The 14,915-nt window shown below is 40.8% G+C and overlaps 1 pseudogene; it reads right to left on the bottom strand.

Moving 5' to 3' along the window:
* Positions 1-1,925: 1,925 nt before the first annotated feature.
* LOC112216149 lies at positions 1,926-13,622 on the bottom strand (annotated as a pseudogene).
* Between the last annotated feature and the right edge of the window lie 1,293 nt (positions 13,623-14,915).

Here is a 14,915-nt window from a genome sequence, read left to right as displayed (position 1 = left end):
TGCGAATTAATTTAATATTGTGAAATGTATCAGTAAAACATATTGTGCCGATTTAATCTAACCACCTAGTGGTTAGAACATTGGACTAATAACGGAAAGGTTGCAAGATCGAATCCCCGAGCTGACAAGGTAAAAACCTGTCGTTCTGCCCCTGAACAAGGCACTTAACCCACTGTTCTCAAGTGCACCATTTATATTACATCTGAAGAATGCGGACATTTAGGACATGAAATATCCTAATGATTATGATCACACTTCCTCAATTCAAATATTATGGTGACACTATACCAAAGATAGTTTAGTATGATTTAGAAACTTGGGAAACAAACTCTGTATGTAGCAAACCTGAACGCACCACTGAAGTATTTTACAGCCGCTAACCTCATGTGCAGACCATGGTACTAGTCCTCCTATTGTGCTTAGTAAAATAGGTGTCAACTCATAATTTCTTTAAGTCGACTACAAAATGCCCCATTTACAATTTATTTAATTGAAATCTGGGCTACAGTCTATGACTATGAAGTTTAGCCATAGAGTCCAGGAACTACTAAACCATATAGAAAAAAAAATCTAATGATCAATATCCTAAAAGGTTAATTAAATTAATTTGGGTTAAGGTTAAATTAATTTGGGTTGGTGAAACCACCTCTAATCAAATCATGCTATGTCAGTGGTGTGTTAGGTGTATAGCGTCGATCTAGTGCAGACGAAGGAAACCCTCTTTGCGACAACTTTCATTAACAAAGCACTTTATTGCAGCACAGTTTGTCATAATTACAAACAGTACCAGCTAAACGTTTGGACACACCTTCTCATTTATTTTTTCCTATTTTCTACATTGTAGAATAATAGTGAAGACATCAAAACTATTAAATAACATTACAAATCATGTAGTAACCAAAAGTGGTAAACAAATCAAAATATATTTCAGATTCTTCAAAGTAGCCACCCTTTGCCTTGATGAAATCTTTGCACACTCTTGGCATTCTCTCAACCAGCTTCATGAGGTAGTCATCTGGAATGCATTTCAATTAACAGGTGTGCCTTGTTAAATGTTAATTTGTGTCATTTCCTTCCTTCTTGATGTGTTTGAGGCAATCAGTTGTGTTGTGACGTGACAAGGTAGGGGTGGTATACAGAAGACAGCCCTATTTGGTAAAAGACCAAATCCATATTATGGCAAGAACAGCTCAAATTAGCAAAGAGAAACGCCAGTCCATCATTACTTTAAGACATGTAGGTCAGTGATCTGAAAAAATTCAAGAACTTTGAAAGTTTCTTCAAGTGCAGATGAAACTGGCTCTCATGAGAACCACCACAGGAATGGAAGACCCAGAGTTACCTCTGCTGCAGAGGATAAGTTCATTAGAGTTACCAGCCTCAGAAATTGCAGCCCAAATAAATACTTAGAGTTCACACATCTCAACATCAACTGTTCAAAGGAGACTGTGTGAATCCAGCCTTCATGGCCAAATTGCTGCAAAGAAACCACTACTAAAGGACACCAATAAGAAGAGACTTGCTTGGGCCAAGAAACTTAACCAGCAAGGCTTCCAAAGCATTCTACAGCGATACACCGTCCCTTCTGGTTTGCGCTTAGTGGGACTATCATTTGTTTTTCAACAGGACAATAACCCAAACACACTTTGACCAAGAAGGAGAGTGATAAGCTGCTGCATCAGATGACATAGCCTCCACAATCAACCCAACCTCAACCCAACTGAGATGGTTTGGGATGAATTGGACCGCAGCGTGAAGGAAAACCAGCCAAGAAGTGCTCAGCATATGTTGAAACTCCTTCAAGACTGTTGGAAAAGCATTCCATGTGAAGCTGGTTGCAAAGCTGTCATCAAGGCAAAGGATGGCTACTTTGAAGAACCTAAAATATATTTTGATGTGTTTAACACTTTTTTGGTTACTGCATGATTCCATGTGTGTATTTCATAGTTTTGATGTCTTCACTGTTATTCTACAATGTAGAACAAAAATATTTAAAAAATAAACAAAAACCCTGGAATGAGTAGGTGTGTCCAAACTTTTGACTGGTACCCTATATAAACTACTGCTCTTTTGAGTGAGGGAAAGAAGACAGACGTTTGGAGCAAACATTAATTAAGAAACATTTTCACAGACTGATTCCACATATAGTGATATAGAAGGTTGATGGTCATGAGCTACCTCTCACAATGGGCCAATACGAGAGAAAATGATCTTATATACATTATCAGACTAAAATATATTAAAACTATGCCACGCTGTATCCCTTGCTACTTTCTCCCCAAAGGTTGTCAAATGTCGACAGATTCTGCATTTAAAAAAACGTCCAATGCAGTCGTTTTTTTTTTATCTCAATATCAAATTATTTCTAGGTAACAATTAAGTACCTTACTGTGATTTTAATTGAAAACAATGGTAAAAAGCTATTTCTCGAGCAATAATTTCGTTAGGACTGTCTCGGAGTGGTACCTAATTGGAGAAGCTTAATGGGAGGGATATGTAACCTGAAAACTAGCTGTTATTGGCAGAAGTTTGGAACTCTCTGTTATTGGTCTATTAACACCGCCCGGTAATGTCGCCAGGCAGGCCAAAATCCCACCCATGCAAAATTACCTGAAATTTCAGGCGTTCTTTTCAAACAACGCTTACACTAAAAGGGTATTATCATCATTTTCACAATTTCACATAATTATTCCAACCTCAGTGTGGAAAAATAGATAAAACATAAGAAAATCCCATTTATGACTGCACTAGCCCTTTAAGAGGTGAGTTTCAACTTGAAGAGGACAGTCTGAGGTGTGGTGACATCCGCCACTGCTAGTTCCTGTCCATCGGACAATCCCAGTTCTGCAACAACACAACATTACATTTACAAGATGGCCGAAATAAACACATAGCTTTACATGATCTACCACACACATACAATGCACGCATCTTACCTTTCAAGGTTTTTGTCTGGAAAACAATAACTTTTTAAAGTTAACAATGACAACTTCACATTCACACTTCAGTAACCATAAAAAACAGCCTCTTCTGTGTGAAGACATGGCAGACATCAATATCAGTCGATCTGGTTACTAGGAGATGTACTCACAGGGAGGCGTTCTCTGTCAAGTACTCCAGGACCTCCTGTAGCTTGGCAGAGGGTGGGAACTGTAGATCCTGGGGCACCTGGCTACAAGCTGAGCAATTCTCCTGTCAGACCAAACAAGAGCATGAAGGCACAAGTAGCCTGAAACCACGCCATACCCTTATAGCCTTGTGTGTCAATAGCACCATCAGTTACATTAATACAGTTCTCCTAAATAAAAAAAATGGGCAAATATATATCCATTAAGGACTCTCATCTGGTTACATCAAATACATGACTAACCTTTCGCTCTGCCTCAAAGGTGTAGGTGTACAGTCCGTCCACAATATTAAATACCAGATAATTATTCAGTGGAATATAAGTGCTGCAAAGTCAGAGAAAGGTAATATGAATGATACCTAGTATGGAATTGACCTACTCTCCAGTGAGTCCATCATGTGAAAAAGGGATGAGTCATAGTACTAACCTTGAAGCTATTTTAAAAACTTCAGTGGAGCAGGCAACTACAAAGCAACACAAACGGTGAAATATGTTACACTTTACTTTAGGATTCTTCAAGATAAAACCCAATGACAGTCATTAAGGGTTTCCTACCAGCTATTACAGCATTAGTTGACGCCACAGCAGGGATGATCCTTTTCACGACACCTGAGGCAAAACCATGTCAAAATAAATCTTTAACTCCACTGTTCAGATTTCAGCAACCAATACTTGTAAGCGGGGGAGTTGGTGTCAATACAACTTCAATTAAAAAACATTTTTAAATTCTAATTGAAAATGGAATTGATTGCAAATTGTTTGTCCTATACAGAATGTATGGCTGAAAGCTGGTAAAACATGAGTTTTATCATCTCCCGGACAGGGTGTTACAGTATGGTTCTCCTCACCTTGTGTGAGTCTGTATGTGACTCCTGTGATGCTGTAGTCAACAGCTCTCTCCTGGGCCCTCTGGAACACCCAATGGATGTGCTCAGGGTTATCCCCATCCAAACCAACACCATCTGAGGGATAGACAAGAGCCGGACTGTCATTAGCTGCCATGATCTGTTATAAATGGGTATTATGTTGATCTTTATGATAGTGTTATGAAGGAATTATGACCACCAAATGGCACATTGTGCAATACCAGTTTGGGGAGGGGTGGGTGGGAGCAGTTGAGGGTAGCTGAAGGCTGGGACTAAAAACAAACAAAAAGATAACTAAATGTAAAACCTACTGTCCAGCAAATGTACATAGCATGTATAAGCTGTATTGTTGTCCATTAATTTACTCTAATTAGGGGAGGGTGGTAGGTTTACGGGAAAAGAACAATATAACAAATATATATTTAGTTTACTCCAATGAGGTAGGGTTATAGATATATACACACACAAAAGTCACTTAGAAATGTCCTTGTTTTTGAAAGAAAAGCACATTTTTGTTGTCCATTTAAATAACATTAAATTGATCAGAAATACAGTGTAGACATTGTTAATGTTGTAAATGACTATTGTAGCTGGAAACGGCTGTTTTTTTAATGGAATATCTACATAGGCAGACAGAGGCCCATTATCAGCTTCATTAAATAGTACCCTCAAAACACCAGTCTCAACGTCAACAGTGAAGAGAAGACTCCGGGATGCTGGCCTTCTAGGCAGAGTTCCTCTGTCCAGTGTCTGTGTTCTTTTGCCCATCTTAATCTTTTTTTGGCCAGTCTGAAATATGGCTTTTTTTTTGCAATTCTGCCTAGAAGGCCAGAATCGCGGAGTCGCCTCTTCACTGTTGACATTGAGACTGGTGGGTGGATGTGAGACGGATGTTTTACGGGTGGGTGGGTGTGAGACTGATGTTTTACGGGTGGGTGTGAGACTGATGTTTTATGGGTGGGTATGTATGTATGTAGGTAGGTAGGTAGGTATGTATGTATATACACAAAATATAATTAGAAACGGTGTAATTTGAGCCCTGAATGCTGACAGCCGTGGCATATCAGTATACCACGGGTATGACAAAACATTTATTTTTACTGCTCTAATTACGTTGGTAACCAGGTTATATTAGCAATAAGGCACCTCAGGTGTCTGTGGTATATGGCCAACATACCACGGCTAAGGGCTGTATCCAGGCACTCTGCGTTGCACACATGACCAGAGCTTAGCCATGGTATATTGGCCATATACCACACCCCCTTGTGCCTTATTACTTAAACGCAACATGCAACAATGAACGATTTTACTGAGTTACAGTTCATATAAGGAAATCAGTCAATTAAAACACACGAATTAGGACCTAATCTATGGTTAAGGGTCAAAGGAGGCATAGGTCCACCCACTTGGGAGACATGCCCACCCACTAGGGAGGCAGGACCACCCAATCAGAATTTGTTTTTCCCCACATAAGGGCTTTATTACAGAAGGAAATACTCCTCAGTTTCATCAGCTATCTGGGTGGCTGGTATCAGACAATCCCACATGTGAAGAAGCCAGATGAGGTCATGGAATGGTTACACGTGGTCAGCGGTTTTGAGAAATGAACAAGAAATTCTCTGGCAACAGCTCTGGTGGACATTCCTGCAGTCAGCATGCCAATTGCACACTCCCTCAAAACTTGAGATATGTGGCATTGTGTCGTGTGACAAACTGAACATTTTAAAGTGGCCCTTTATTGTCCCCAGCACAAGGTACACCTGTGTAATGATCATGCTGTTTAATCAGCTTCTTGAGATATTATCTTGGCAAAGGAGAAATGCTCACTAACAGGGATGTAAATACATTTGTGCACAGAATTTGAGAGAAATAAGCTTTTTGTGGATATGGATAATTTCTGGGATCTTTTATTTGTTCAGTATATATGGGGGATTGGAAATGATGCAGATAATTACATTGGTAGAAGCCACAATATATCTGCCATATTAAAGCTGATCTACTCCCTTGGGAAAAAAAAAATAATAATTCCTGGCTGTTACTGCTCTTGCTTAAAGCAATCAGCAAGGGCAGAAACAGCCAAAAAACAATACTGTATTGCAAACTGTACCGTCAGATAGTCATATTACAGGGTCTCTCGAGTGGCACAGTGGTCTAAGGCACTGCATCGCAGTGCTAGCTGTGCCACTACAGATTCTGGGATCGCGTCCAGCCGGCCATGACGTCGCAGCCGGCCGTGACCGGGAGACCCATAAGGCGGAGCACAATTGGCCCAGCATCGTCCGGGTTAGGGGAGTGTTTGGCCGGCAGGGATGTCCTTGTCCCATTGCGCAGTAGCGACTCCTGTGGCGGTTCGGGCGCAGTGCACGCTGACACAATCGCCAGGTGTATGGTGTTTCCTCCAACACATTGGTGTGGCTGGCTTCTGGGTTAACTGGGCATTGTGTCAAGAGGCTGGGTTGTGTTTTGGAGGACGCACGGCTCTCAGCCTTCGCCTCTCCCGAGTTCGTACGGGAGTGGCAGTGATGAGACAAGACTGTAACTACCAATTGGATACCACGAAATTGGGGCGATAAAACGGTCAAAAAGAAAAAAGATTTGACTACCTATTATATCAGCTGTGGAGATATTATGACTATGACAATCTTTATGATAGTGTTATGGAGGTATTATAATGGGCGATACAGCATAATTATTTTCTGACCTTTTTTGATTGCAATCAAGAGGTGAGGTGACAATGAATAGAGTAGTGTTATTCATGGTTGTACCTCCAAAAGGCTTGTCTTTGGGCCACTGTAGCATTCTGACATATTCAACGCAGTGCTCTGGCAACCGTGGCATAGACGCAGTGGTCCACATGGGGAAATTAATCTATGGACCAAAAGAATACATCAAATTAGGCTATACAACACACATACATAATTAACTTGTGTGTGTTAAATTGTGTCACTGATAACACAAAATGGCTGCAGAAAACAAATCACGGTCCAACTTAACATAGAAGTGGGCTACTGAAGTAGTACACAAAAAAATTGGCAGGTCTGAGAGAACTTGGAGCACCTGTGGTGGGTAGAGCTCCAAGGTGCAGTCGATGCATGCGGTCATGCAATGGCAGAATGACCCGATCATTGCCTTTGAAACCCTCCGTCCCACCGTCAATGAGGGGGATGATGGAACTGGGGTCCAGAACACCATACTCATAGCTCAGGAGAGATATCTGTAAATAGGGTCTTCAATTAGTTAAATCCCTGTATGTAAAATGTCAGTTCTTTCTGCCATTGAAATCCTTGGGCGGGCTCCCTAAGCGTTTTTTCAGGACGCCTAAATCCAAACAATTTATTTTATTAATATATTAAAATCTGGATGGAAAAACACTGTGAACTTAAATGAATAAAACCAGATATAAATCGGGTCTAAAAGATAAATGGACCTACAGTAGAGGTTGACCGATTAGGATTTTTCAACGCCGATACCGATTATTGGAGGACCAAAAAAGCCAATACCAATTAATCAGACTATTTTTTTTTTTTTTGTAATAATGACAATTACGACAATACTGAATGAACACTTATTTTAACTTAATAGAATGGTTTAAATAATGTAAAAACAAAGTGTTGGAAAAAGTAAAAGTGCAATATTTGCCATGTAAGAAAGCTAGCGTTTAAGTTCCTTGCTCAGAACATGAGAACATATGAAAGCTGGTAGTTCATTTTAACATGAGTCTTCAATATTCCCAGGTAATAAGTTTTAGGTTGTAGTTATTATAGGAATTATAGGACTATTTCTCTCTATACCATTTGTATTACATGAACCTTTGACTATTGGATGTTCTTATAGGCACTTTAGTATTGCCAGTGTAACAGTATAGCTTCCGTCCCTCTCCTCGCTCCTCCCTGGGCTTGAACCAGGAACACATCGACAACAGCCACCCTCGAAGCAGCGTTACCCATGCAGAGCAAGGGAAACAACCACGCCAAGGCTCAGAGCGAGTGATTGACGTTTGAAACATAATTAGCATGCTATAACTAGCCAGCCATTTCACTTCGGTTACACCAGCCTCATCTCGGGAGTTGATATGCTTGAAGTCATAAACAGCGCAATGATTGACACACAACGAAGAGCTGCTGGCAAAACGCACAAAAGTGCTGTTTGAATGAATGTTTACGCGCCTGCTTCTGCCTACCACCACTCAGTCAGATACTTAGATACTTGTATGCTCAGTCAGATTATACGCAACACATGACACGCTAGATAATATCTAGTAATATCATCAACCATGTGTAACTAGTGATTAGGATTGATTGTTTTTTACAAGATACGTTTAATGCTAGCTAGCAACTTACCTTGGCTACTGCATTTGCGTAACAGGTGGTCTCTTTGTGGAGTGCAACGAGAGAGAGGCAGGTCGTTATTGCGTTGGACTAGTTAACTGCAAGGTTGCAAGATTGGTTCCCCCGAGTTGACAAGGTGAAAATCTGTCGTTCTGCCCCTGAACGAGGCAGTTAACCCACCGTTTCTAGGCCGTCATTGAAAATAAGAATGTGTTCTTAACTGACTTGCCTAGTTAAATAAAAGATTCAATAAAGGTGTAAAAAAATATTTTAAAAAAGAATGTTTTTTTTATTTTTTTAAATCGGTGTCCAAAAATACCGATTCCCGATTGTTATGAAAACTTGAAATTGGCCCTAATTAAAATCGGCCATTCCGATTAATCGGTCAACCTCTAACCTACAGTATATATATTCTGTTATCACCAAAATAAAATCTTGACAGTCAGCAAAATATGTAGAATTACAGAAATTTGCATTAAAACAATTTCTCTCAGCTCCATGGAGAAATTTGAAGAATTGCAGGAAATGTGCTTACACCGCAAAGCTGGGGGCCTCTAAAAAATGTCTCAAATCCAGCTGTGCCGACCGTGCCCATTGCCACGCCACCTGCCATGCCACCCCCTAAACCCCTTTTAAATCCAGAAAAAACCCTGACATATACACACAGTCCAAATAACATATAGTTTATATTAAGACATACCAGCATGCCATTCATCCAACGCCTGGCGATGATGGAATCTAATCCACAAACAATAATATGGAATTCTACAAATAAGAGAAGAAAATGTGTGTCAGAGCCATTATTTTACAGTGTCTTCAGAAAGCATTCAGACCCCTTGACTTTTTCCACATTTTGTTATGTTACAACCTTATTCTAAAGTTGATTAAATTGTTTTTTTTTTTCATCAATCTACACACAATACCACATAATGACAAAGCAAAAACAATTTTAGTAATTTTTGCTAAGTTATTCAAAATAAAAAGCTGAAATATCAAAATAACATAAGTATTCAGACCCATTACTCAGTACCTTTGGCAGCGATTACAGCCTCAAGTCTTCTTGGGTATGACATTACAAGCTTGGCACATCTGTATTTGAGGAGTTTCTCCCATTCTTCGCTGCAGATCCTCTCAAGCTCTGTCATGTTGGGTGGGGAGCATCACTGCACAGCCATTTTCAGGTCTCTCCAGAGATGTTTGATCGAAGTCCAGGCTGAGCCACTCAAGAACATTCAGAGACTTGTCCCGAAGCAACTCCTGCGTTGACTTGGCTGTGTGCTTAGTATCATTGTCCTGTTGGAAGGTAAACCTTCGCCCCAATCAGAGGTCCTGAGGGCTCTCAAAAATGTTTTGGTTTCATCAGACCAGAGAATCTTGTTTATCTTGGTCTGAGAGTCTTTAGGTGCCTTTTTGGCAAACTCCAAGCGGGCTGTCATGTGCCTTTTACTGAGGAGTGGCATCCGTCTGGCTACTACACCAGAAAAAGCCTTATTGGTGGAGTGTGGCAGAGATGGTTGTCCTTCTGGAAGATTATCCCATCTCCACAGAGGAACTCTGGAGCTCCTTCAGAGTGACCATCGGGTTCTTGGTCACCTTCCTTGGTCACCTTCTCCCCCAATTGCTCAGTTTGGCCGGGAAGCTAGCTCTAGGACAGGTCTTGGTGGTTCCAAACTTCTTCCATTTAAGAATGAATGCACGGAGTTCTTTGGGACCTTCAATCCTGCAGACATGTTTTTGTGTCCTTCCCCAGATCTGTGCCTTGACACAATCCTATCTCGGAGCACTACAGACAAGTACTTCGACCTCATGGCTTGGTTTTTGCTCTGACATGCAATGTTAAGTGCGGGAGCTTACATAGACAGGTGTGTGCCTTTTCAAATCATGTCCAATCAATTGAATTTACCACAGTTGTACCCCAATCAAGTTGTAGAAACATCTACATCTCAAGGATGATCAATGGCAACAGGATGTAGCTGAGCTCAATTTCGAGTCTCATAGCAAAGCGTCTGAATACTATTTAAACAAGGTATTTCCGTTTATTAATTTTGCAAACATTTCTAAAAAACAGTTTTCACTTTGTCATTATGAAGTATTGTGTGTAGATTGAGGGAAAGTATTTATTGAATCAATTTTAGAATAGAGCTGTAAAGTAACAAAATGTGGAAAAAGTAAAGGGGTCTGAATACTTCCCGAATGCACCGTAGGTACAAAAGATTTTTAGAAAACTCCATAATGTACACAAAGTTTGCACTTACGTCTGTAGAAAGATTCATCAAAGTCTTGGATTTTCTTGAAATGTCTGAGCAGGATACTATTTAAGAAAAATAAATGATAGAAGACACTTCTACGAATGTTCACAAGCTCAAGCTTTGTAATGCAATCATTTACATGGGGTAATCCTACATGCCGGTATTCATCACGTCAGTTGCAAAGGATACGGGACGACTTGACATCCAGGGACGCGACCATTGACAAAGTCAGCAGCCACATCTGCTTTTGGCCGTCCAACATCTTTGGTCCTAAACAGGGTATACAGATGAGATGTGTGTGTTTAACAGTAAACTCTTAAGACGCTTTCATTCAGTAGATTTTTTCTATCAACCGTGAACACACTAAGGTTGGTATCCATCATAAAGTAATAGATTAATGGACATAGGAGAAGGTGGGAAAATGGCAAGCCAAACCTGAAAAGGAACTGCCTGTTGAGATTGGAGATATCAATGGTATCCATGTCAACAACATGAATGTGACGAAAACCTGACCGGGCCTAGAACAAGGCAAAACCAAACATTAAAGTGGAACTGACAGCATTTAGCAACATGAAATTGTATTCATATACACCCCCAGGAATAATATGAGGCCTTTTACTTTTTTCTGACAAGCTATGATTTTTTCATAAATGCATAGAATGTTTGGGAATGACGTATAGTAAGGGACATGTGAGAATTCAATAGCAATATAGAGTGGGAAAGCCGCCGTGCTTTTGGACAATTAATAGACACTGCAGTCAATAAAACCTAATAAAATCATGTCTTGTCCAGACCAGTGCGCCATAGCCAATCAGAGCTACTGTAGGTCTATTTTCAAATATGCCATTTGCCACATGGGCCTGCCATTATTCACTTTGAACTGGACTGTGTGTTAACAGGCAGTAGATCATTAGAAAGCATTCGCCAAAAATCCATCTGAATGGATTTCTGCAAATACGTAAAAACCACAGGAGTCCTCTTAAAATTTGAGAACTTGACAGTCCTATTGATCAAATAACCATGAAAAGGTAGACTCTCTCCCTCAGTTGCCTATGCACATCAACAACTAATGCTAGCCAGAACGAGGAATATTAACGTTAGATAAACACTCTCAAACCTTTTCAGCAATTTGCCCGTCAAAATTGCACGGATAAACGATGGGGAATAGTAGCCTGCTCGTCCTTCTGCAGCTTACCTGCTAATGCATGCTTGTCACAACCCATGTTTTGCAAACTGAATAGGAACTTCCCTGCCTACCCGCCCATTTGATCAATGCCAAATACATTTAATCACAACTAAGAGATAAAGTAACCGTGGATAACAGTCGTTCAAGTTCAGCATAGCGAGCTAGCAAAGCAATTCACATTTCTTGCTAGCTAACCAAATGACAGCTGCATCCAATGGGTGGAGGCAGCAAAAAAATGGGCCAGACCATCTGATTTACAAACTGATAGCAATATTTTTTGGACTACCAGGAAATGTATTTGTGAATTATATTAATAATGCATTGAACTCCTTCCAAATACAGTTGAAGTCGGAAGTTTACATACACTTAGGTTGGAGTCATTAGAACCTGTTTTTCAACCACTACACAAATTTCTTGTTAACAAACTATAGTTTTGGCAAGTCGGTTAGGATATCTACTTTGTGCAAGTAATTTTTCCAACAATAGTTTACAGACAGATTATTTAACTTGTAATTTACTGTGTTACAATTCCAGTGGGTCAGAAGTTTACATACACTAAGTTGACTGTGCCTTTAAACAGCTTCGAAAAATCCAAGAAGCTTCTGATAGGCTAATTGAAATCATTTGAGTCAATTGGAGGTGTACTCAGTGCCTCTTTGCTTGACATCATGGGAAAATCAAAAGAAGTCAGCCAAGACCTCAGAAAAAAATGTGTAGACCTCCACAAGTCTGGTTCATCCTTGGGAGCAATTTCTAAATGCCTGAAGGTACCACGTTCCTCTGTACAAACAATAGTATGCAAGTATAAACACCATGGGACCACGCAGCCGTCATACCGCTCAGGAAGGAGACGCGTTCTGTCTCCTAGAGATGAACGTACTTTTGTGCGAAAAGTGCAAATCAATCCCAGAACAACAGCAAAGTATCTTGTGAAGATGCTGGAGTATTCAGGTACAAAAGTATCTATATCCACAAACGAGTCCTATATCGACATAACTTGAAAGGCCGCTCAGCAAGGAAGAAGCCACTGCTCCAAAACCGCCATAAAAAAAGTCAGACTACGGTTTGCAATTGCACATGGGGACAAATATCGTACTTTTTGGAGAAATGTCCTCTGGTCTGATGAAACAAAAATAACTGTTTGGCCATAAAGACCATTGTTATGTTTGGAGGAAAAAAGGGGAGGCTTGCAAGCCGAAGAACACCATCTCAACCATGAAGCACGGGGGTGGCAGCATCATGTTGTGGGGACTCTTTGCTGCAGGAGGAACTGGTGCACTTCAGGAAATAGATGTCAGGAATTGTGAAAAACTGAGCTTAAATGTATTTGGCTAAGGTGAATGTAAACTTCCGACTTCAACTGTATTCTGCCAACAATGTGTTATTATAAGTCATGGAATTTTGATTCAAATATAACCTATTTTTAAAACTTCTTATTAAGTTGGTTTTGAAGCATAAACTGGGAATGTCATATGCAAAGTAGTTCAAACGCTGTCAGTTCCACTTTAAGATACCTCTTGATGTGCAGAAACAAAAGGCTTGCATGCATTTGCACCTGGATGCTGGACATAAACTCTCATACCAGATTTTTGAGCAGCTCACACCCAAGTCCTCCAGCTCCAATGACCAGGATCTTGCATGTCTCCAATAAGAACCCAAGGGACTGAGAGCATAAAAGAGTTGGTTTGGTGATTATCTCTATCCCCTAAATAAAGGAAATGTTATTCGTTATCTATTTGTTATTTCTTCCTTACCTCAATGCTTGGCTCAAAGTCAGGATGAGTGAATGGGCCGGGTCTCTCAAGGAACTTCTTCACATGGTTCCATCGGCCATCCCAGTCTCTACTGTCTCCATCTACAGCCATTCTGCACACAGAGAACATACGGTGCTCTTCTGCACATATCAATGAGAAATCATCATCAATCATCATTCAAACCTTTACAAGTTTGATGAGTCAAAATGAGATAGCTAGCTAGGTAGACACAGGTCTGTGTACATTAACATCATGATGATTTCCCTAGTATAACTAGCTAGCTAGTACCTAATCAATGTTTCAATTATCATGTGTGAAAATTCAGGCTGCAGATTTCATCATTGGCAGATGTTGCTGCTGCTAACTAGCTAATGGAAACTAGCTGGCTACCATAATAGCTCTCCAAAATTATAGGTGGCATTCTGCATTATCCCTACTACAGTTCTCAGCAGTTAGCGTCTCCCATGACTGGCTCATGTGAACTACAATCCCAACACTGTTTTAAAAGGTGTACTAAGCAGAATTTGCTCCGCCATTTTCTGGTTGCTAAAATTCTAAGTTTCAGTTTGTGTGACAAACAAAGCAAGTATAGTGTAGAGAATAATTATACCATCTAAACCGCTGTGAAATACACTGCTCAAAAAAATAAAGGGAACACTTAAACAACACAATGTAACTCCAAGTCAATCACACTTCTGTGAAATCAAACTGTCCACTTAGGAAGCAACACTGATTGACAATAAATGTCACATGCTGTTGTGCAAATGAAATAGACAACAGGTGGAAATTATAGGCAATTAGCAAGACACCCCCAATAAAGGAGTGGTTCCGCAGGTGGTGACCACAGACCACTTCTCAGTTCCTATGCTTCCTGGCTGATGTTTTGGTCACTTTTGAATGCTGGCGGTGCTTTCACTCTAGTGGTACCATGAGACGGAGTCTACAACCCACACAAGTGGCTCAAGTAGTGCAGCTCATCCAGGATGGGACATCAAAGCGAGTTGTGGCAAGAAGGTTTGCTGTGTCTGTCAGCGTAGTGTCCAGAGCATGGAGGCGCTACCAGGAGACAGGCCAGTACATCAGCAGACATGGAGGAGGCCGTAGGAGGGCAACAACCCAGCAGCAGGACCGCTACCTCTGCCTTTGTGCAAGGAGGAGCAGGAGGAGCACTGCCAGAGCCCTGAAAAATGTCCTCCAGCAGGCCACAAATGTGCATGTGTCTGCTCAAACGGTCAAAAACAGACTCCATGAGGGTGGTATGAGGGCCCGACATCCACAGGTGGGGGTTGTGCTTACAGCCCAACACCGTGCAGGGCGTTTGGCATTTGCCAGAGAACACCAAGATTGGCAAATTCGCCACTGGCGCCCTGTGCTCTTCACAGATGAAAGCAGGTTCACACTGAGC

Source organism: Oncorhynchus tshawytscha, linkage group LG16, assembly GCF_018296145.1.
Source record: "Oncorhynchus tshawytscha isolate Ot180627B linkage group LG16, Otsh_v2.0, whole genome shotgun sequence".
Lineage (NCBI taxonomy): Eukaryota > Metazoa > Chordata > Actinopteri > Salmoniformes > Salmonidae > Oncorhynchus > Oncorhynchus tshawytscha.
The sequence above is the reverse complement of the archived record's forward strand: the minus strand, read 5'-3'. Positions and strand labels throughout refer to the sequence as shown.